The 23617-nt window shown below is 36.2% G+C and overlaps 1 long non-coding RNA gene across 1 annotated transcript; it reads right to left on the reverse strand.

The window, feature by feature from the left end:
* Positions 1 to 8151: 8151 nt before the first annotated feature.
* Positions 8152 to 13637, reverse strand: LOC143594066 (uncharacterized). Its single transcript, XR_013146252.1, has 3 exons — positions 12551 to 13637; positions 12385 to 12418; positions 8152 to 8963 (listed from the first exon to the last, which is right to left on the reverse strand). It is a non-coding gene; the product is annotated as an uncharacterized LOC143594066 (long non-coding RNA).
* Between the last annotated feature and the right edge of the window lie 9980 nt (positions 13638 to 23617).

Raw genomic sequence — 23617 nt, forward strand, 5'->3', positions numbered from 1 at the left:
GTTGAACAACTCTATTGAGTTCTCAAGGGCACGAGTGGAGTACTCTTTCAAGTGATACCTAACGCCTCTATATGGTGTCATTAGTGAGCTTGTATGAGGCAAACCCGCATCTACTAAGCAATATTTACCTATATTTAAATTGTGATTAGTATTACTCTAAAATATTCTAACAATGGAGTAAATTTGGTTTTGAGAAGTTACCCGTAGGAATTATTAGTTTATCATCTCTACTAAGTGCATTCTTTATTATTCTTGAGTCTGATGCAGTCCCCTCCCAACCGGTTAAAATATATGTAAACTTTAAGTCAAATGTGCAAGCTGCCAATACATTTATTGTCGGGTATCCTTTACGACCACGATATCTGGCGGCATCTTTGTTTGGTACTTTGACACGAACATGTGTTCCGTCAATTGCCCCTATGCAATCCTTGAAAAAAAGGATAAAATCTCTTTTTCTCTTGAATTTCTTTCGGGACAATATCACCTTTAGGTTGTTGAATATAATGACTTTCTACGATATAATCGCTCGTAGAACTCTATGGAAGCACCGGCTGGTTGTTGATCTAGAACGACGGTATATCCAAGAGGCTAACCTATTTCTCATGTCATTACCTACAATATGCAAAAATCTTGCAACTTGCTCTTCAACGGACATTCGTTGAGTAGGTCGAAGACCACCATCATGCTTTAAGATATTAGATAATTTCATATAAGCTCTCTCACTCATACGAATAAGTTCACGACATTTACCGCTGTTTGAAAGGTCATGTAACATCTCTTCTCGTACATATCGTCGTTGTAAAATTACATCTCTAGTAGGTATATTAGCATGTTTTTTGGTAGACAATCTATGTCGTGTAATAAAAGCTAGCAATAAGCAGATTAGGCCAACTGCCTTCAATTGTCGAGCTCGCACAACATGAATTATACGGAGTATTTGATCACGAAGTATTTGATCTTCCATAGCAAAATGCAAAACTTCACTTTAAAAAACAAAACAAAAAAAAGATATCTTTAACACAATTAAAACTACTAATATGAATGGTAACATATATTAAAAACTAGAATTTTAGATAAATGGGAAATAAACATTTGATAAAATCATTGATTGGGTGTTAATCATTTGAGTGTCTTCTCTGACTTTTATGACCATAACCCATTGGTTGTGTAGTTTTGATATATGACCATTATATTTTGACAATAGTATGAAGATTTAGCAACAAAAATATAATATGAAAGATATAGAAACTTCATATTGCATTCTATGTCCAATTAATCTACAGATTATACAATGCAACATTACCTAATTTGTGATCCAAAACTTGTCATCTTTATCATAATCACATTATTCACAGCCATAGATTCAAGATTTAATTCATAAGCCTAATCTCATATCCACCCATGAAACAATACAAAATGCAAACATAATACATATAGAAGATTATGTACAACATATAGGCGAGAGCAACAACAAATTATTTATGATAACTAATAACCAACATAAACAGATTCCCGAAGACTCGGTAACTATGTATCTTAGATTTAGGAAAACTAAGAACACAATACCTCACAATAATAGATGATAGAAACACTAAAGACGAACTCTTGTAGCTAATCCCTCAATAGTTCGATCGACTAATTAACAATCAAATTAGCAATGAGAAGTGATTAATCAATCGAGGCTTAGCATTTATAAGCATATCATCCTAACCAACCATACCTATAATTTGTAAAACGAACGACGGAAACGGCGTTGCGGTGGACTATGGTGATTAGGATCCAGAGGAAAAAAACAAATAAAAAGCAAAGGTGGACCGTGGTGATTAGGACATTAATAATACATATAAAAAGCAATCCACATATTCAGAACCAGGCCAACAAACATAGACCAACACGGTACACAACACCTTCTGTAAGATTAACACAACGTATAATATATATACTATAACAGAAATGGTAGCAATTGTGGCGCCAAAACTCTCAATTGTATATATTAGTAATTACAACTCCGTAACCTAGTAACCTGAATATAATTAGATGTTTGTAATCAGGGCAAAATATGGGAAAGTAGATTGGGAAGAAAGCTAACCTGATAGGATGAAGTTGGATTCTAGGAAGAAGATGAGATGTTCAATTGCTCTGTAGATGTATGTATGCGCCAAAAAGATGCAGGTTACCGCCAAATAAAAACTGCTGGAGTATGTAGAGAACGTGAGATAACGGTGTGTAATTAAAGAATATATTTGAGGGTAATTAAGGAATTGGTTTGATTTTCTCTCCCAATCTCTCCAATTTGGAGAGATGGATTTATATTTTAATTTTCCAACCTTTTCTCTTCTTTCCCCTCCCTTTCTCCCCTTAAAAAAACTCAAGAACATAATTTTCTCCCCTTTTCTTATCATTTCCTTCCCCTCCCCTCGTTAAATGAGACTCGGGAACACAGCGTAAGGTTCCACCCGGGTGACAATTGTAGGCACAATTTCATCCCTCTGTAGATGTCCAGTTAATATTGGTATGCGTATCAATTGAGAAAGAATTCACCACCATGATGCATAGGTCAACATAAAGAAAAACAATTTGGTGACGAAAATCTTCATTAAGATTGTCATAATTGCCCATTCAGATTGAGTACGTGCGTATGTATGCATATAATCTGGCTCAACCTTTATTAATAAATGAATTTGCACACTAAATATGATCAAAGACCACATTATGGCTTAATATACAAACTGTAAGATGCTGCAGATATGGAAGTACCATCTTTTGGCTTAAACTGTATCTAAAGTGCAAGTTATAAGCAAACTATGTAAAAATGACTATAATGCCCTTGATATAAAAACTAAATAAAACTTGCCTTGAGTGAATATATAAATGATAAGTAATCTCTGTTTAAGTAAACAAAAGAAAGTGAACATAATCCGGAAAAAAAAATCAATGAGAAAAGAGAAACGCATTTTCACATACCCGTATCTGTCCGTACACGAGTTGATTTAGCTCACCACGCGTTGGGGATTTCATCAGTGTACATGCCTAAAAAAATACAGAGTTGTAAAAAAATTTAAATTACCTGCCTACACTATGCAAATCAGAAATAAAACCAAAATCTACTAACGAGGGCAAAAATAGTCATACATGCTAATGGAAGAAACATTGTTCTTATGAAATATAGACTTTGTTTGAACAGGAAATTATAGAAAAAAGGAGCTGATTCTGGTTAAACTTTTAATCTTTAATATATCAAATGGTAAAGGTTAGATAAAGTAAACGGGTCACATAGATTGATAGTTTCCAGAAGTGTATTTAAAGCATAAAACTTCCTACATACATTATATTCAATTATTCATACAAAAATGTTGATGTAATATCTATGTTTCTATATAATGAAAGAATCATCCAAATTTCCAAAAGAAAAAAAAATGTTATTCAAATTATAAAATCTTGACAATCATACTTCCAAGATGGTTATTTATAAAAGAGATTTGGAAGCAATTCATCACCTTCACACCTTATGGAAAACAGAAGGATGTTAAATCTGATAAGCCCATTGGTAACCTGTAATTTCCTTGAAATAATAAAAATATAAAAAAGTTTTATATCAATAATATAGCTACAAATTACAACACAAACTTTCAGCCATTAGCATCAAATGTAAGTCCTGACATCACTTTTTAGTTATGTTTTGGTAGTATAATCTTTATTATCTAAGAAATTGTAGACATTTCTCATCATTCCAAAATTCATCTTATATGAAAAAATACTCATAAGCAGAAGTTTATGCCATTACTCTTAATTTATAGTTAATAAACTGAAAAAACTCCATACATCATGTTCATTCATAAGCAGGAGTTTATGCAGTTACTCGTAACTTATAGTTACTAAATTGCAGGTGTGGTAGTTGTTGAAAGTAGGTAAATTGTGTAATCTCCGCCCATCCAAATCCACTCTCCAAGCACCGAGTAGATAAGAAAATACCATTTCGTTAAAAACTAACTTAATGAATTTAAAAGGTATAAATAAAAACAGTCTTGATATAATGTCCTTACCTTGCATTGTGGAAACAATTTTCATATCTGTTTGATGACAACAGATTGTTTATAAAGGCGTTTTGATGTAATTGCCATCTGCATACCAAAAAATTCTCCATGCTAAATACTATAAATAAACCAAAAATATCTCAAAAAACAAAAAGAAGTTCTCCTATGCCCAAGTCTCTGAGTGCAAATGAGATTAGAATGACACTTTTCAAGTTGCTCTTTATGGTTCTTTTCCAACAGCAAAATTTTACAACTTCAACAAGGTGCTTACAAGAACAAGACGGTTGATTTATCCAGATCATTTCAAGAGTTGACCATGTCAAACGTCAACTTTCAACCACAAAAGGTATCTTTTAATGCGTTTATTTTGAATATTTATCAATAATTCTTGATAGAGATGGTCAAGATTGTTTGAATTGAAGATGTTCACCCGCACTTGATTTAAAGACACATTCGTTTACAACATTGCAACGAAATTGGGGGAGAAAATTTACACGGAATTTCATTACAAGTTTTGGTCGAATCAAGTGAAAGACTCACTTTAAAGAAAATTTTGAGTTTATTTCCTTGTGCGGTTTCCGATTAACTCGCAGTTGATCATTGAAGTTTGAATCCTCGATCTTATGCCTATACAACTATATTCAAAAGAGATAAAGAGAAGATGATTTGTAATGAAAAATGAGAGACGCTTATTGTGAGGGGGAGAATTTCTATGAAAGGTATCGGGTTATGAGGTGATCGTGAAAGTGATTCGATGGCATCGGTCTAAGGGGGGAGATTGTTGGATATTATATTTTAGACCGACACATCGAATCGTTACTCGTTTATAATGAGAAATTAAAGAAAGACAACAAGATATTATAGCGAGTAATTGAAGCATTTGTCGGGTGAAATATTATATTATATTTTATTCCTTTGGTCTTATCCAAGTGGCGGTGGAGTGAAGACCAAGGCACAAGACAAGTATAAATAAATGATTTAGGTCATTTGTTTAGGTCATGTGTGAATTGTGAGATTTTTCATTGTGTTGAGAGTTTGCCCCTGGGGAAGAGCTCTCCCCGGGTGGCCGTTCTATTATGATTATGTATGTATGAGTGTTCTTGATGAGAATCATTCGGTTAATGAAATCATACTTCTACATCTATCTTTTGTGTTTTGATTACAATTGTTCATCCTATTATTGATTGTTAATCAAATCGAACTCTCCACATCCGTCCATTTTAATCATTCAAGAGTGAATACGTGTTATGAACTTGTCTTATATTAGATGACATTCTTCTGACAAGTATATGCTACATAAGTCAAAACATTGTTCACACATACTTTGATAATATAGATCTCAGAGATATTCTTTACACATGTAACAAACAATACTGCTCTACTTTAAAGGATAACAGGATCACATAGATTATTTTCTTATGTTTCATTAAGTAGAAGCCTTATATAAGTTCAAGTCTATATTAATTTAGATATTACTCAAATTTCAACACACTAGATATGTCTAGATTAATGTGAAACATCTAAAAGAGTATTAAGATATATTTAAAGAAAACGAAATACTATAATTTAAAGAAGAAGTGATAATTCAAACCAGTAGATCACTCTAAACTTCGTCATATTCAGAGATAAGAACATATAATTTTCGGGATGTATTCTTTTGTGTAATTTTCAGGATATATTTTTATGTCATCATATAAATCTATCTCATGTAGGAGTCATAATAAACTGATAAAAACAACCTAAGTTATAATGCATAATATGTTGATTAATCACAACGCAATTAGCAATAAATGTTGTTGAAATTTTATCAGTGAACTCATAAGTTTATTAACTCCATATAAATTATAAATTAAAGACTTACTGTGATAAAGACAGCTACCATGTTTTCTCAAACAGTAACAGTTCGAGAGGTGCTGCATTAAAATTCGATATGAAATTATTTATTCATTTATAAACGAATTGAGGAATCTAAATTTTTGTGTCGAATACATTCATGATATGCTTAAGGATCCGATAACTAAAAGTCTATCACCCATAAGTCTTATGTGAGCGCTTAATAATTAAGACGGGATTACTAATGACCATGTATAATTGCATATTGTACTATGAATGACTAATTATTAATTTTCCTCAGTTTTGATTTTGTACGTCTCTTAATATGTTCTGCATGCATAATGACATATAGACGAATTAATATACAAATCAAGCATTCTGAAGGGCTTACTTGAACTTTCTGATAATAAATACTTAGGTTTTAAATAAGGACTGCATTATGATTAATGGGTCTTGAGCTGATTTTCAATTCAATGACTATATTTATCTGCTCCAGTTCAAGTTTAAAGCTAAAATTAGTGTTAAGTCCTGATCAGACTTATCTAATACTCATAATAAATGATTAGTCGGCCAAGTGGGAGAATGTAAGAATAAATATATAATATATAAAAAAACTGTGATTTGCCTCCCTCTGTAATATCGGCGGGGGCACTATAAACCACTGAAAACTAAATTGCGCGTGTTGAACCCACACATTTTCTCTGCGGGCTCAGTTTGACCCTTTCCGTCAGTTGACCTTCCTTTGACCTGTTTAAAAATGTTGAAATGACCCATTTACCCCTATATCTTCGTCATCATATTCAAGATTGATGAATAACTTCAAAATCTTACCGAGAAATTTACCTCAAGAACCCTAGTTTTTCAATTTGGAGCTTTCTCAAACCTTGTCCAAAATCTACAATTCAAATATCAAATCTTGTTCTACAATATTATAGCATATTTTTTCATACATATAAGAATTTAGAAAAAGAAAATCATAGAATTGAGGTGTTTTCTCTCACACACAGTGTGTGTATGTGTTCTTGGCATCTTCAAATCCTCCCTCATCGTCGCTCCTCAACCAGGTATCCAAAGCCAATCCGATCTCTTCTCTTTGCCGTCGGCCGACCGACCTCCAATCCGATTTCGGTTAAGCTGAACTACCGATACAATAATAGACCTTCACTTCAATCAGTTGTCCATTTGCCAATCTCAACATCTAAAAAAAATTCAAGTTAAGTTATTCATAAGCTTAAGTATTAATTAAAAATAATACATAGAGAATACGTATAGCATAAAATAAAGAATAAGTGAATAGTGAATTATGCCTGTAATTATTATTGTTATTATTATGATCTAATTTACTAGTCCCTTACAACAAGAAGGAGAACCCTTAGATGCAAACAATAATTAAAACTGATAATAATCTCCCAATAATAATAATAAGATACCGAGTTCAGAGAAGAAGAGAAGAAACATGGAGATGGAGGCGACGAGAGTGATAACGCCGCCGGAAAGCGTACGGCTGTAGAAATCCTCACCGCTGTCTGTCTGGAATTGAAGTGAAGATCTAACTTATGAATAACTTAATTTAACTTTATTTTGAATGCTGTGATTGGCAAATGGATAAGTGAAGGTAGTTAAAGAAAGAATAGAGAAAGTTACAAAAAGAAGAAAGAAGAAAGAAATAAAGAGAGAAAAAGAAGTTATTAATTATTATTATTATTATTATTATTATTATTATTATTATTAATTATTAGTATTCTTAATACTAACAGAGGATTACCAAAATGCCATTGTCATCTGTCAGTCAACTATGGTCAACTGACGGAAAGTGTCAAACTGAGCACGTCGAGAAAATGGTTGGGTTCAACACGCACAATTTAGTTTTCAGTGGTTTATAGTGCCCATGCCGATATTACACAGGGAGGCAAATCATAGTTTTCTCTAATATATATATATAGAATGTTATTTTTATATATTTTTTTCTATTATAATTTTCTGTATAATATATATATATATATATTATTTAGTTATTTTTATTTATTTTTTATAACACTATATATATATGTGTGTGTATAAATAATTTTTTTTAAATATATATTTTAAAAAAGTATACAAATGGCAGGCTCGTTTAGACTCGCGAGCCGAATCGAGCTCGATAAGTGAAGCTCGGGCTCAAGCTCGTTTATTAAACTGACTTACTTTTAGGCTCGAGCTCAGGCTCGGGCTCGATTAAGCTCGGCTCGTTCAAACTTTTTAGCGAGCCGATCTCGAGTAGCTCACGAGCAGCTCGTCTCGTTTGCACCTCTATTTACAAGACCTATAATAATAGGCATAAAATCTTTATTTGATATTCTTATCAATATAATTAAAAGAAATTGGCTCTTGTGTATTAACTTGTGTCCATCCATGGCATCTTCAAGAACCAGGTCAAGAGCATTCCACAATGAAGAACCACTAACTTTATGATACATACCAGCCGTTGAAGACATTATTGTGTGAATTTCTTGCAAATAACTTGCTTTTTTTCCTGCACACACAACTTTATGATCTTAAACATTTACCGTAGTCATTCATAATCTAGTATAATTGATATGTGGCAATCTCATGCATGTCACTACGTCAGTTTATTCTCCATGCTAAAGAATGATAGCTTTTTTGAGAAAGTGGCAGTCTTGGCACTTGGCAGGAAGGGTAGAGAGAATATTAAAAACAATTCTCAATTGAGAGTGATGTACTAAACCCAAATCAAAAGAAACTTAATTATTTCAACAATGAAAACAAGAGTACAAACAAAGATTCATACCACAGTTTACATATGATCAATAACTTTCAAACAGGATGCCTCTCAAAATGAAGTTGCACATAACATAACGTGCTTGCTAATCTGGTCCTAATACATACACACATACACAGTTAACAATATTGCATTCCCATATGTATAAAAGCATACATACCTAATATAATAATACTAATAATACCATTATTATTAATATAGTTTTTTTTATTTTATTTTTTTCGCCTAATCTATTATTACTTCTTCAGTCTACCAAGGTCCGGTCAACGTTCTTCGTAAGCATAGTCTTTTGTTTCCCCATGGCAGTTTCTTCTCCACTACATGCATAATATGATACAAGTTATTAGTTGACTTTTGGAAGTCAAATTAACAAACACTTGCTAAGAGACCTGTAAACGAACCGAACATTCAGTGAACTGTTCATGAACCGTTCGGTGGGAAGTTCGTTTATGTGTGTTCATTTAATAAGCGAACGAACATGAACAAAAGTTTGTTTTAATTTAATTAAACTAATGAACATAAACACGTGTTCCGTTCGTTCATTTATGTTTGTGAACGTTCGTTTATATTCATTTTTTATGAAACTAAAGATGAATCATCTACTTTCGTGTTTTATATTTGTTCGTTTGTGTTCATTTAAGTGTGCTCATTTATGTCCATTTATGTTTGTTTGTGTTTGTTTACGTTTGTTCTTATATAGTCATTTATGTTCGTGAACTGTTCATTTAGAATTTAGATGAACAGACATAAACGAACGTGAACATGCTCATCTTTTAAATAATGGACATGGTCAACCTACTAAATAATTGAATTATTCTCTCTTGATTTACTCATATGTTTTTGCTATTTCCTTTTCTAAAGATTGATCCCTTGTATTTATTTGGTTTTCACATCTCATGTAATCATAATCAATCAATACACAGAAACCTTTTGGTACCATTGTTAATTTAAGATGGTATCAAAGCAGCTCAAACACTAACACGAAAATTCCCACGGGCAGCCGCCGCCATGTCAAATAACAAAGACCCAAAAAATGGAGCCGATATGACTTCAGACCCAAACTCACCCTACTATGTACACGCTTCCGACTACCCCAAACCAACCCCTACCCTAAGGGCAGCCTATAATCTTGTGTCCGAAAATGAAAGGCAAGATGCAATTTCTGCAACAGAAAACCGCCATCAGAATCCGCTGCATACAAAGCCTTCACACGACATGAAGGTTCCCTTAATCAGGCGCGTGATAAGGGTATTGCTAAGGGGTCGAAACAGAATGAAGAAATAGAATGGTGTGATTGTTGTGGAAGGAACGGGCACACTTAAGATGGTTGCTTCAAGAAAATCGGATACCCAGATTGGTGGTCCGGAAACAAACAGACAAAGAGTAAAAAAACTAAGCCAATGGCTGCAGGTGCCGAGGCTGAACCAAGCCCCATACCCAGTCTAACAAACGAGCAATACCAAACCTTCTTGAAGCATTTTGGGAACATTAGCCATGACACTGAACGTGATACACAACCGGCCGCTAATATGGCAGGTAAGTCGCGAGAAAACGAAGATTGGGTTGTGGATTCGGGAGCCACCGAACACATGACCTACAGATCCGATATCCTTGAAAACAAAAAGAAATTTGCATATGAGCCCCCTGTTATCATTCCAAATGGTGAAGTTGTTCTCGTTGAGTGAAGAGGGGAATACACCCTACCAGAAGGAATTAAAATAAAAAGGGTTCTGCATGTTCCTACATTTAATTGTAATTTGTTGTCGGTTGGTCGGTTGGCAAATGACCTCCAATGCGCGGTGACTTTTTTTTCCTGATTTCTGTGTCATGCAAGGGTTACGCGAGAGGACCTTGATTGGTACGGGTAGATATGAAAATGGTTTGTACCGTATGGGGATGATTGGAGGTGAAAGAAAAGCTATGAGGGCAACCGTTGACACGTGGCACAAGAGGTTGGGTCATGCATCTGAAGAAAAACTAAATAAGGTCGATTTCCTTAATAATATTAATTTTAAATCTTGGAATAAAGATTGTGACTCTTGTTCAAAGGCTAAACACAAAGGGTCTCCTTTTCCTACTAGTTCCTCTAAAACAAGTGATTGTTTTGATTTGATCCATTGTGACATTTGAGGACGTTATCGTACCCCTTCATACTCACGATCAAATTATTTCCTCACTATCGTTGACGATTATAGTAGAGCCGTATGGGTTTTTCTTCTTAAGTATAAAAACGACGCAAATGCCTAATATATTTTCACAAAATGGTAGAAGTACAATTTGGAAAGTCTATCAAGAGAATTAGAAGCGATAACGGTGGTGAATTCACCTCAAATCATATGAAAGATTTTTACACCAAAAATGGCATTTTGATTGAAACGTCGTGTCCCCACACCCCCAACAAAACGGGGTTGTGGAAAGAAAACATAGGCATTTACTCGAGGTGGCGCGTGCACTAAGGTTTGAAGCAAGTTTGCCTAAGCTTTTTTCGGGAGAGTGTGTGTTAACGGCGGCTTATATCATCAACCGCCTACCCTCTACGGTCATTGAAAATAAAACACCATATGAATTAATATTTGGCAAGAAACCTGAGTATGATCATATGAAAATTTTCGGTTGCCTCGCCTACTATAGAAACACCGATACGAAAGGTGATAAATTCGAAGAAAGGGGGAGTCCCGGTGTTTTTTTAGGATATCCTCAAGGAGTCAAAGGCTACAAAATTTATGACATAAAAGGTAAAAAAATAATTATAAGCAGGGACGTAAAATTTTGTGAAACCCATTTTCCATTTGCTCCTTTCGGCTCGAACAAAACCATCGGGGCTGATGATTTCTTAGAACTTGCCAATGGGCCAGCCCCAGGTGAAGAAGTTTTAGATGCTGCAAAATATTTTGACCATTTATATGTGACACAAAGTCAAGAGCCTATTATCTTGAACCAAGGCTCAATCAAAGAAACTTCCATACCTGCCCCAATTTTTGAAAATGTTGAACATACATCGGCCCATCAACAAAGTGTTGAGAATGAACAAGTTGTGGACAATAGTGTTGAAAATGAACAGGTTGTCGACACTATTGAACATGTATCAGCCCAACATGAAGAAACCATAAACCATGTTGAGAACAATAGTGTTCCCATTGAGACCAGATTCAAGAGGACCCGAAGCCAACCAAAGCATCTTCACGAGTTTGTTGTAAACCTCCCCTCCATCGGTCGACCACGCACAACCCGCATCCAACCAAGGAACCTCCACGGTACATCCCATTGCTAACTTCATTTCTTATGATAAATTCTCTAAAACTCACAAGGCTTTTCTAGCGGCCATTAACTCAAAAAATGAGCCGAAACATTTTAAACAAGCCATGTAGGATGAGAATTGGAAAGAAGCCGTGAAGAAAGAGATACGAGCCCTTGAAGAGAACGGAACTTGGACACTTGAAACCTTATTGAAGGGCAAATGAGCTATTGACTGAAAGTGGGTGTACAAAATAAAATACAAACCTACTGTCGAGATTGAGAGGTACAAAGCACGACTCGTTAATTTAAGATTAAACGAACGAACATGAACACAAATATTTGTCGGATTAAATGTTCGTGTTCATTTATAGTAAAATAAACGAACAGAAGCATGCCCTTGTTTGTGTTCGTTCAGTTCATTGACAAGCCTACTTGCTAATAAGTAATAACTTCTAATATGATTTTAAGTTAATCTGGAGGTTATTATTAATATGTGAATACATACCTAATTATTCTGCATCTCCATGATCTCTTCCTGTAGTCACAACATCACATCAGTCAACGGGTCAACAACAAATGCAGGTTACAAGTTATAACTTATAACAAACTTTTAAACGAGTTTATGAACATAATAATAATAATAACGATTAAAGTTACGGTTACATACCTGTTTTTTAAGCAGCTCGTTGTTGATTTCTTTAAGTTTTGCAACTTCGGCTTCCAGTTCCAAAGTATACACCTATCAAATTAAATCAAGGGGCCATTAAGCGAAAAAAATAATACGAAAAGCACGCAAAATAGAGACGAATTTAATAAACAATATATATGTGTATTCTTATTTTAACAACCTTACAAATTATAATTAAATATCATATGACCCTTATGTAATTATGTTTAATACAAAACTAACATTAATTAAAAAAACGCGTGAAAATGTATAAAAAAAACTTATATCTTTTACTTTAGTCATGATACATAAACTGATTTTCTATAAAAAATCACCACTAACATAATGTCCAGACACAGTTAATGTGCCACATGGGGTTGTACGACACCGCAAAAAATGGTCATATGATTCGTATGAGAGGCAAATAATATAACCCGTTGCTTTGACTGATAAAAAATGACTCATTTGACCAGTGACAATGTCATGTGGCCCGTATGACCATTTTTCGTTTATTATATGAATTGTATGATCTAACAGACTCTGGTGTACAAACTTGATTTGAAATCATACACTCTCATTATATCAATCAATTTCGAAGATAACAAATGCAAATTGTTAAAACGAAAAACAACTGCTTTCGAGCCCGGGATCGTGCAGCCAACTCTCGGTTCTTAATCATTCTTAGCCGCCTTCTCTCCACCACTTTATCTAAAGTCCCATTACTTTTCCGCCCGCCTTCACCAAACGCATAAAACGGAGGCGATGGAGTCCCCGAATCCAAGTTATTTTTCGGGATCAAACTTCGTGGATAATTTACCGGAATACCCCCGAGTGTTTTAATGCTTAAAATGTATGCTTTATTTTCCTGCACACACAACTTTATGATCTTAAACTTTTACCGTAGTCATTCATAATCTAGTATAATTGATCTGTGGCAATCTCATGCATGTCACTACATCAGTTTATTCTCCATGCTAAAGAATGTTAACTTTTTTGAGAAAGTGGCAGTCTTGGCAGGAAGGGTAGAGAGAATATTAAAAACAGTTCTCAATTGAGAGTGATGTACTAAACTCAAATAAAAAGAAACTTAATTATTTCCACAATGAATTATGTTTTCATAGTCTGTCTCCGCTTCTAAATCACATTACTTAGTAATTTACGTTTCCTAAAACTTAACTCCCTCTTTAGTCCTGTGTCACTTCTCTTATTTACTAAGTTTTCACATAACATGAAACTTCCATATGCATCACATATGGCATTAGAAAAAAAAACAGTAACAAGCATATATGTTTGAGCATCACTACTCAGAATAAAGCCTTTAGATAATGAATAAGTAGCTACAAGCCTACATTACAAAGAGATAATGTTGTATAATAGCAATACATTCTTCCATTTAGATACCATCATATAACACACACAATAAATATGTTCAACTGAATATGGTAACTCGTTAAGTAATGCATAATTAGATTAGACGTCAGTTAAGTATCGCACAGAAATCACATACATATGCACAAATGTGAATAAATATAGAGAAGAGTAGAAAGAATAAAAGTCACCTGGAAAGTCACTGATCTGTGGGGAACTGGAAATAATTGACATGATAGGGTTCAACATCCCTTTTTTGCTACACATGAGCTTAAAATGTATGTTGGCCAGTTACGCCTAATTGATGAAACAATTCAAAATTCAAAAAATTATAATAGAAGCAGAATGTTAATAATTTCCAACAAATTAACATGATAGAAACAATTAAACATGAATCAGTTGTTGTATACTATTAGTTACCAGATTTAAGAATATTTCCCCAAATTCTTCGACCTATTAAGATAACAACAAGAATAACAAATATCAAGTAAAAACTTTTACAACTTTAAAGTAAGATTGAGTAAAATTAGATAACATACCTGGCAATAATCAGGACCTATTGAAGCATAAGATTTCAAACACAAAATTTTTCTACTATGAATTTTGTGGTGAAAACGCAATTAGATGCAGCAATTATCACCCGTTAGGGATTCATAGACTTTTTGTTCATAGTTCGAATTAGGGATTAGATGCAGCAACAAATCAACTAAATAAAAAAGGTATGCAAAATTGAGTATACCAACAACAAATCAAAGTATACAAATAACAAATCAAACAGGGAATTGAAGCGGGTGAAACCAATCAGTGGCAACATCGCTGCTACTTAAGAAAGAAGGGCGGTTATAGAATTGAATGGGCGCTCGAGATGAAACCATCGCTATGGAAGATGATGGGTTTTTATTTGTTAATGAGAGTGCACAAGGAAGAGGAGTAGTTGCTTACAGGAGCATTCAATCGTAATTAATTAGTGTATTAGTATAACTGGGCGTCTCCCAATTAAGTTTTAGCACAATCTTAAAATGGTAAAATTACCATATTATCCATCTAATCTTTACTATATATAATAATACACGAGTGAAGCGCAAATTAGGACGATTATTTTAAAGGTTTTACAATTCTTTAAGTATATGGTACAAGTTTGAAGAGGGACAAAGTGGTAATTTGAAACACAAATATCACGTGTATTCTTATTTTACAAATATAGTTACAATTTTAGTCCCTCTATTTTAACCAACTTTATGCAAATGTAAAGAATAGTTACAAATTCAACCTCTATTTTTATATATCTACTCTTTTAAATTTCACTTTTAACCCAACTTCCCCCACGATATTTAAACGGACATAACTTTTCCGTACGTTAATATTTTTTAAAAAAATTACACTATAAAAACAAGCATTTTATTCTCTTTAATTTGAGTATGATATTGCCATAGTTTGTTTAAGTTTTAAAAATAGCATTTTATGTATAGGTGTTTGTGGTCCGCTTTTGATGGTTTTGAATTAAAATGTGAGCCACATCGTTATTAATGGTATTTTATAGTTGAAAACTGAAACCGGACCGTTGAAAATTGAAACCAACCAAACTGAAACATTACCAACGATTTGGTTCCGATTTCGATAATAAATTGAGTTTAAAATAAGAATTATTAGTCTACATATACCAACAAACGATTTCACTATTTCAAATAAAACAATAAACGGCCATAAATCTGTTACGTGATTACCAAATTATGTGTTTCCCGCTGCATTGCGCGGGCACCCGCCTAGTATGTTTTATATGTAACTAGCATTAGTGCCCGCGCGTTGCGGCGGGGGCACGTCAAAGGCATTTAATGTATTACAAACACAATCTAAATTGCAATCCAACTTTACCAATAAACCACAAAGACCGTTAACACCGTCAGGTCAAACTGTAACAATCAAATAAATGTCATAAAGGTCAAACTTTGACTATAGAAAGATTACCAACACCAAGTCCAGACTACTGACTACAGAATTACCTATAAAAGATTTGTAGGCAAAGATATTTGTATATTATCCAAGTTACTTTCTTGTTTAATTTCCTATAACTTGTAAAAGCTCGTGAGTTAAAAAAAAGAAAAGCAACAGAATAAACAAAATGTTAAAGAAAATCATAAATGTACCGTATGTAAGTAAGGCCTCCCTTGAATTTGCTGCAAAGTTGAACACACATTTGAACTTTGAAGTATTACCAGGTATCAACAACAAAAAAGTAACAGAAACATGAAGACAGTTAAACTTGCTAATCAGAATATTTGTATTATTGTGATTGTAATTGTTACATTAAGAGAGTACATATAAAATACAATATTACACTCTAGACCCTCTAATATAATATAATAATAAAAAATGTCTAATATTCCCCCGCAAGCTAAGGCCGGGGAGCTATCCTTAGCTTGAACCGTAAGAAGAGAAATCGCTTAGAGGGTAGAGGCTTTGTAAACACGTCTGCAATCTGATCATCTGCAGATATGAACTTCACCGAGAGTTTTCCTTGAGCAACTAGTTCTCGAACAAAATAAAAGTCCACTTCAATATGTTTAGTACGCGCATGGAAGATTGGATTTGCTGACAAGTACGTTGCGCCAAGGTTATCGCACCACAATGTGGGGGGTGATCTGACCGGTACATGTAGCTCAAGCAAGAGTGCTTGTAACCATGTTAGTTCAAGAACTGTATCAGCTAAAGCTTTATATTCTGATTCTGTGGATGACTTAGAGACAGTCTTTTGTTTACGCGCAACCCAAGATACAAGGTTCGATCCGAGATATATAGCATGTCCCCCGGTGGATCGACGGTCATCTGGACATCCAGCCCAGTCAGCATCAGATAAGGCACTCAAAGTATTGTAAGTGGCATCTGTGTAAGCATGGAGAACCGATGACGATTGTTGTTTGATGAGAAGACCATGTGTGACACTACCCTTCAGGTAGCGCAAGATGTGCTTAACAGCGGACCATTGATTTTCTGTTGGTGAGTACATGAATTGGCAGACTTTATTGACTGCATGGGTAATGTTGGGACAAGAAAGTGTTACATACTGAAGGGCACCAATAATCTGTCTGTATTTTACCGGGTTCTCAAACGGGGGGGCTGTCACCCAAGGCCAAGTTGGCAGTTGTGGTAATTGGCGAGTCAGCCGGTTGCGCATTGGATAAGTTTGCACGTTGTAATAGTTCCAAAATGTATTTTTGTTGTGACATGATGATGTCCGAGCCTTGGTGAATGATCTCAATTCCCAAAAAATAGGAGAGTCGACCCATGTACTGGACCGCAAAGGACTGACTAAGATTGTGAACCATGTGATCAAGCAATTACCTGTCAAAATAATATCATCAATGTAGACAAGTAGATACAAGAGACTGCCCCTGGAAGAGTAAATGAACAAGGAAGGATCCGTCTTTGAACCTCGAAAACCGAGCCCTAGAAGAGCTGTAGATAACCGCTGAAACCAAGCCCGAGGGGCCTGTTTTAATCCATACAGAGATTTATGCAATAGACCAACATGATTAGGTCTCTGTGGGTCAACAAAGCATGGTGGTTGTTGTAAATACACCGTCTCTTTTAATTAACCATGTAAAAATGCATTCTGATCATCAAGTTGCCGTAGTTGCCATTTTTGTGCAACCGTTAAAGAAAGGACCACACGAATGGTAGTAGATTTGACAACTGAGCTAAAAGTCTCCTGATAGTCAATGCCCGGTTGTTGTCGAAAACCTTTTGCGACTAAACGAGCTTTATGGCGTGTAATAGCTCCTGTTTGGTCCCGTTTGAGTTTGTAAACCCACTTACAATCAACAATATTAGAGCCCGGAGTACGAGGTACCAAAGACCACGAACCATTTCTTATCAATGCTGAGTATTCTTCAGCCATGGCTTGGCGCCATTTAGGATGTGTGTTAGCAACGGTAAAGGAGGCAGGTTCGGTATCAGGATTAAGGGTGGTAGAGAGAAAAGAGGCTGCATTAAAAGGCTTTGTAGTTTTCAGGTTTTGGCGGAGATTCGATGGGCGTTGACGGGGTGGAGGCGGGGCTGTAGGGGCTGGTTCATTAGTGGTAGATGGAGTGGGTGTTGTAGAAGACGTAAGGGCTGGTTAAGCTGTGAGGGTTGTTTGGGTTGTGGGGGCTGGTTGAGTCGTTGGGTCGGTTTCAAGTGTGTTGGTGAGCGGAGATGGTGTGGATGATGTAGAGACCATAGGAGCTGTGGGATTGGTGTCGGTGGTGGATGGCTTGACGTTTTTCGCTTTGCGAGTGTAAGTATGGATAAGAAGTGGACGGGTAGGAGGTGGGGATGGGGGTGGGGGAGGGGGTGATGGAGATGTTGTAGGTGGAATGGTAGGATAGGAAGAGACACACATTTCTAGAGGTTGGGATGGGGACAATGGGCTGGATTGTTTGGTGAACGGGAAGTGTTGTTCATTAAAATGAACATGGCTTGCAACATAGATGTCGGTTTGTGGATCGAAGCATCGATAACCATGATAAGCAGGACTATAACCTAGAAAAACACATGGGGTAGACCGAAAGTCCATTTTGTGTTTGTTGTAGGGACGGAGATATGGGAAACACTGAGAGCCGAAAACTCGTAAAAAATTGTAGTCTGGTGGATGGTGAAAGATGTGTTCAAATGGGGATTTGGATGAATTTGTACGAGAGGGTATACGGTTTATTAGGTAGACTGCTGTGTCGAAAGCAAAATTCCAAAAACGTTGTGGGACATGTGATTGGGGTAACAAGGTGAGACCTGTTTCGACAACGTGTCGATGCCGACTTTCCACAATGCCGTTTTGTTCACTGGTATGTGGACAGGAAAGACGGTGTGTGATACCTAGGGTAGTAAGAAAGGTAGATAAGATTCTGAATTCCCCACCCCAGTCACTTTGAACGGACTTAATCTTAGTGTTAAATTGTCTTTAAACCATTTGATAAACTATTTGAAGATTCCAAAAACATCAGACTTACGTTTGAATGGAAAAATCCACATAAACTTAGAAAAATGGTCTACACACAACAACAAAATAATTATGGCCCTCAAAGGACGTAATAGGGGCGGGGCCCCAAACATCACAAAAGATAAGATCTAAAACACGTGACCTCTTAAAATTAGATGGCAATATATGTAATTTAGAAGACTTTCCGACATAGCATGAATCTATTAAAAAATTTGTTTTGTAAAGGTAAATGTTAAAAAGATAACATTGACTTCAAAAGCTGTGGATGAGGATGTCCCAGTCTTTGATGCCAAGTTGACGAGGAGGCACGAATCGCAGAGAATGAAACTTTAGGCACCGGTCGCGGGAGCTTTAGGGAGTACAAACCGCCATTACTTAGACCCGTGAGGAGGGTAGTGTGTGTAAACTTGTCCTTCACAGCAAAAAAGGTAGCATGAAATTCAAAATAAACGTTATTATCAAGGCAAAATCGTTGGACAGAAAGGAGATTTTGTTTTATTTCAGGGACATAAGGCATGTTATTAAGGTCAAAGGTTTTAGCGGGTGAGGAAAAACGAGTGGAACCAATATGCAAAATGGGGAGGCCCTTACCGTTGCCAACATGAAGACTATCATCACCATGGTAGGCTTCAGAGTTATCGAGGCTGGAGAGATCCACAGCAACATGGTTATTAGAGCCGGTTTCCGGGAGCCAATTGTTGAAAGCTCGTGAGCGATGATCTGCATAGTTGGCAGACGGTTGTTGTCTTGAGCGGAAAGTGGCAGGATCACGATTGGGGCATTCAGACGGTATATGACCTATGCCACACCTGTTACATGTGTCATAAACCGTATTTTGATTAGACGCCCAAATTTCGATTACCTCCTGTGTTGTTGCGGTTGTTAGAGTTTCCACGCCCGCGACCGTTGCCTTGTCTATTGTTTTGGTTACGGTTTATGTTCCGATTTGTGTAGTATGCTTGTGACGACTGAGATGAAGGCGGTTGTAGTTGTAACCCTAGCTGGGCAGCCAATTGTTGGACTGCGTGAATTCATCAGCCTGGGACACTTGGGACATTGAGCCGGACGAACCTGCGATGGCCGGAGCAGCAGGTTTGCGGGCTGCTGTAAATGCTTGTGTTGGTGAGATATGAACCGCTGTTTTGTTGATCACGTAATCATGGTCTGCTAGTAGTCCATGTAGTTCTATAAAGGCAGTTGAAAATTGGCGACCGAGAATGGTTGACTTAAACCCGTTGTACTCTTCTCTAAGACCCGAAAGAACTAGCATTATCAGATCTTTCTCCTTCATTGGTTCACCAATATTTGCGAGTGCATCAGAATATTCTTGAGCCCTGGTCAGGTAAGCGGAAAAGGTTTCATCAGCTTTCATCTCTAGTTTAAGAAGCTGAGTTCTTATGGTGAGGAGCATCAGAATACCCTAGAGGCTGTGTGAGGAGCATAAGCACGCTCAAGAGATAACCAAAGATCACATGAAGTATGTCCTTGAACGTGCTGGAACGACGCCTCAGAGATTGTAGAGGTAATTAACATTCGTACATGGGCATCATTCGAAACCCATGTTAAGAAATTTGGGTTGGGTTGAGACGCAGGCGGGGTTGTTTCTTTACCAGAGACTGTCGCAACAGCTTCAATAGTTTCTGGTGGGCATGGTATTGTGCCATCCACATAACCGAACAGGTTATTAGTGACCAGAAAAGGTTGTATCATCGCCTTCCAGTAACCATAATTGGTTGGTGATAGAGTGAACCCAAACTTGTGGGAATTATGGAAAGTTTTCTCAGCTGTAGTAATTGCAGCAAGAAGAGCCATTGTTTGGCTGGAAGAAACTACTGTAGCAAAGCTGCTGGTGGAAAAAAAAATCCGTCGATAGTTTTTTGTTGGGTTTTAGGGTTAGGAGAGGATGGTGGCTGAGAGAGGCTCTGATACCAAGTTAAACTTGGTAATCAGAATATTTGTATTATTGTGATTGTAATTGTTACATTAAGAGAGTATATATAAAATACAATATTACACTCTAGACCCTCTAATATAATATAATATAATATAATAATAAATAATGTCTAATAAAGACCAACTAATCTATGCAAGCAAACATAAAAAAATGAAGATAAGATTTGTCTAATAAAGACCAACTAATCTATTCATATACCCTTGGTGATTAGTTGGTGAATACAAAACGGTTTTTGAAACCTTAGTTTAAGACGGTTTCATGGACTCCTCTCGCATTTTGGCATGTTGTGGTAACAGATGGTTTTTCCATTTGCAATCTCAAGTTTCTTATGGATATTTTATCAACAATAGGTGAAATGGCTAAAAAAATATAAGACAGGTCATTGGTCAAACGGATTAAAATTCGATGTTACAAAACTCAAAACTTAATAGAAAAAAGTGTGTCAGGGGCAATCTGAATCGACCCATTTTGACCCAAGCAAAAACTCCTGCATCTGGTCGACTGGCAGTTTGGAAGCTATGATAGAAGTTTTAAAGAAACATTTGTTTCACGCCTATTGAGAGGAAATATAATATCCACATACCGGATTACGTTTCATTTGTTTTAGTTTTTGGATTCAGGTTTTTTGTTTCGTTTCCGTCCAGTTTCAGTTTATTCGGTTTTTGGTTTGGGTTTGCTTTCAGTCTTTTAGTTTCGTTTAAGCTTGGTTTCAACTTATTCGGTTTTGTTTCGGTTTAAGTTTGGACTTTTCTGGTTTCTTGTTGTGACATCTGCCCGATCCGACCCGACCCAGGTACCCGTTTCTCCGACCCGATCTCTTTCTTTTATGATTTAATATTTATTTATACTTATATTTTACTTTTAATAATAATAATATACTTTTCCTTCCCGCCTCTTTCTCTCTCTTTCTTTCCGCCGTCCCCTCCCTCTTCCTTCTCTCATTCCGCCTTCTTTTCCCTCTTGTCGCCGTCCCGCCCTTAAGCCTTGTTTCCCTCAACTCTTTGCTTGTCCTTTGGTTCTTCCCGCCTAAGGATGTCTGCAGCTCCACGCGCCAGACTCCTTACATGGAAGCCTGCGTGAAGACATCTTGTTCCTGCGATGCGTGAAGAGAACTCTTCTCGCAGCGCGCTAAGAATGCATGTTCTTCCCGCAATACGCTAAGAATGTATGTTCTTCCCGCGATGCGCTTAGAATTCTAGTTCACGCAGCACGCTAAGGATGTGATTCTTCCCGCAGTGCGCTAAGGATTGTTGTGCCAGCCTTCGCGCTCGCGCACTCAGCCTTCCCGCGCTTAACCCTTGTATCTTCTGTTTAAATCTAGCCGTTTGCTTTTGTGTTGTCTTATCTTCTGTGCTGTTGACCTAACCTATCTAATGTCTGAATAGTTACTTTCGGCGCAGCATGCGCACCAACCCCATTGGTTGACAGATAAAGTGACTGACATAATCTTTTGAGATCTGCTTTTGCCATGCTTGACCAGTACCTTTATCTGATCCGCCCATGCTTTTTACTGTTCCCTGTCAGCTTTATCTTGCCCCCTGCAGCTGCCATATCTTTTGATATCTTTACTTTTCAGAACTTTTTACCGTTGATATCTTTTCTTTTACTTTTTGAGATCTTTTCCCCTTTTTCTAGGGTTTGTGTCTCCTAGGGTTTTCCTATAAATAATAATAATATTTTCATAACACATCACACACAAACACTTAATCTCTCCTGTTCTCTTGCTCCTTGCTCTCTCTGCCGTCTTCCTCTCTGCCTCCGTCTTCCTCCCTGTTCTTCCCTGCTTTTCCGGTAATATATATATATTATATATAATAATTTACTTATTAATTATGCTAACTTATAATCAAGACTTAAAACAGATCATTAAAACAATAATCTTATTTATAGGTTAACTTGTGCTTGTTTAAAGTTGGTTCTTGCTTTATCTTACACCGCATCGTTTATCAAGTGAGTTATCTCGTATCTAATCCCTTTTTTATTTTAAATGCTTTGGGATGTTCATGTGTTCATACAAAACTTGAGTCTTAAACTGTTTATGAACTTTAGTCGCGCAGTATCCCATGTGTTGAGGACGTAGACTTGGCTGTTTATTTGTATGTGTGGATCATTAACCGTCTTGTCGGTCTATTCCGCAGTTTTCATGGTACCATTAGATGAACACGGGAGAACATTCGTTTATGATTTTCTCTTTTGTTTACACATGCACAGTTAGTCTTGTTTGTGAGCTCAATTGTGAGCACTGGCAGTCTTATGAATCTTAGAGTTGGTCCCAATCAGATTACACCCTTGTTGAAAACCAGACATACACATGTTGCGCGCAGATTTTATTGTTATCTATGTATTGTATTAAACTTGATTTCTCACCAACACGCAAGTGTTTGACGTTTATTTTAACACATGTTCAGGTTTGCAGTAGCTGTTTTGGAGCTTGTGGACACCTAGGAAGTTTTCTTTATTTTTGACCTAGATTAAAATGTATCAAGACAAGTTATTGCTGTTTTATTATTATAATTTATAATATATTGATTTATGATGATTTATGTTATCTTGTGTTTACCCTGCGCGTGCGCGAATGAACGTATTTATTAAATATTGACACCCAATAGTGTCACGAGTAATGAAACAATATGTGGCGCCCCGATGTATAATCCGCCTTTGGTCGGGGTGTTACAGATTGGTATCAGAGCTCGTTGACTTTAGGATAGGTGGTTAGACGTAACGGCCTAGAATACCTAAGAGTCCCTTCTCGCGCATGAGAGAAATCTCATGT

This window comes from Bidens hawaiensis, unplaced genomic scaffold (assembly GCF_021521415.1).
Source record: "Bidens hawaiensis isolate Kalapana, Puna unplaced genomic scaffold, B.hawaiensis_p1.1 tig00043034_1, whole genome shotgun sequence".
NCBI lineage: Eukaryota > Viridiplantae > Streptophyta > Magnoliopsida > Asterales > Asteraceae > Bidens > Bidens hawaiensis.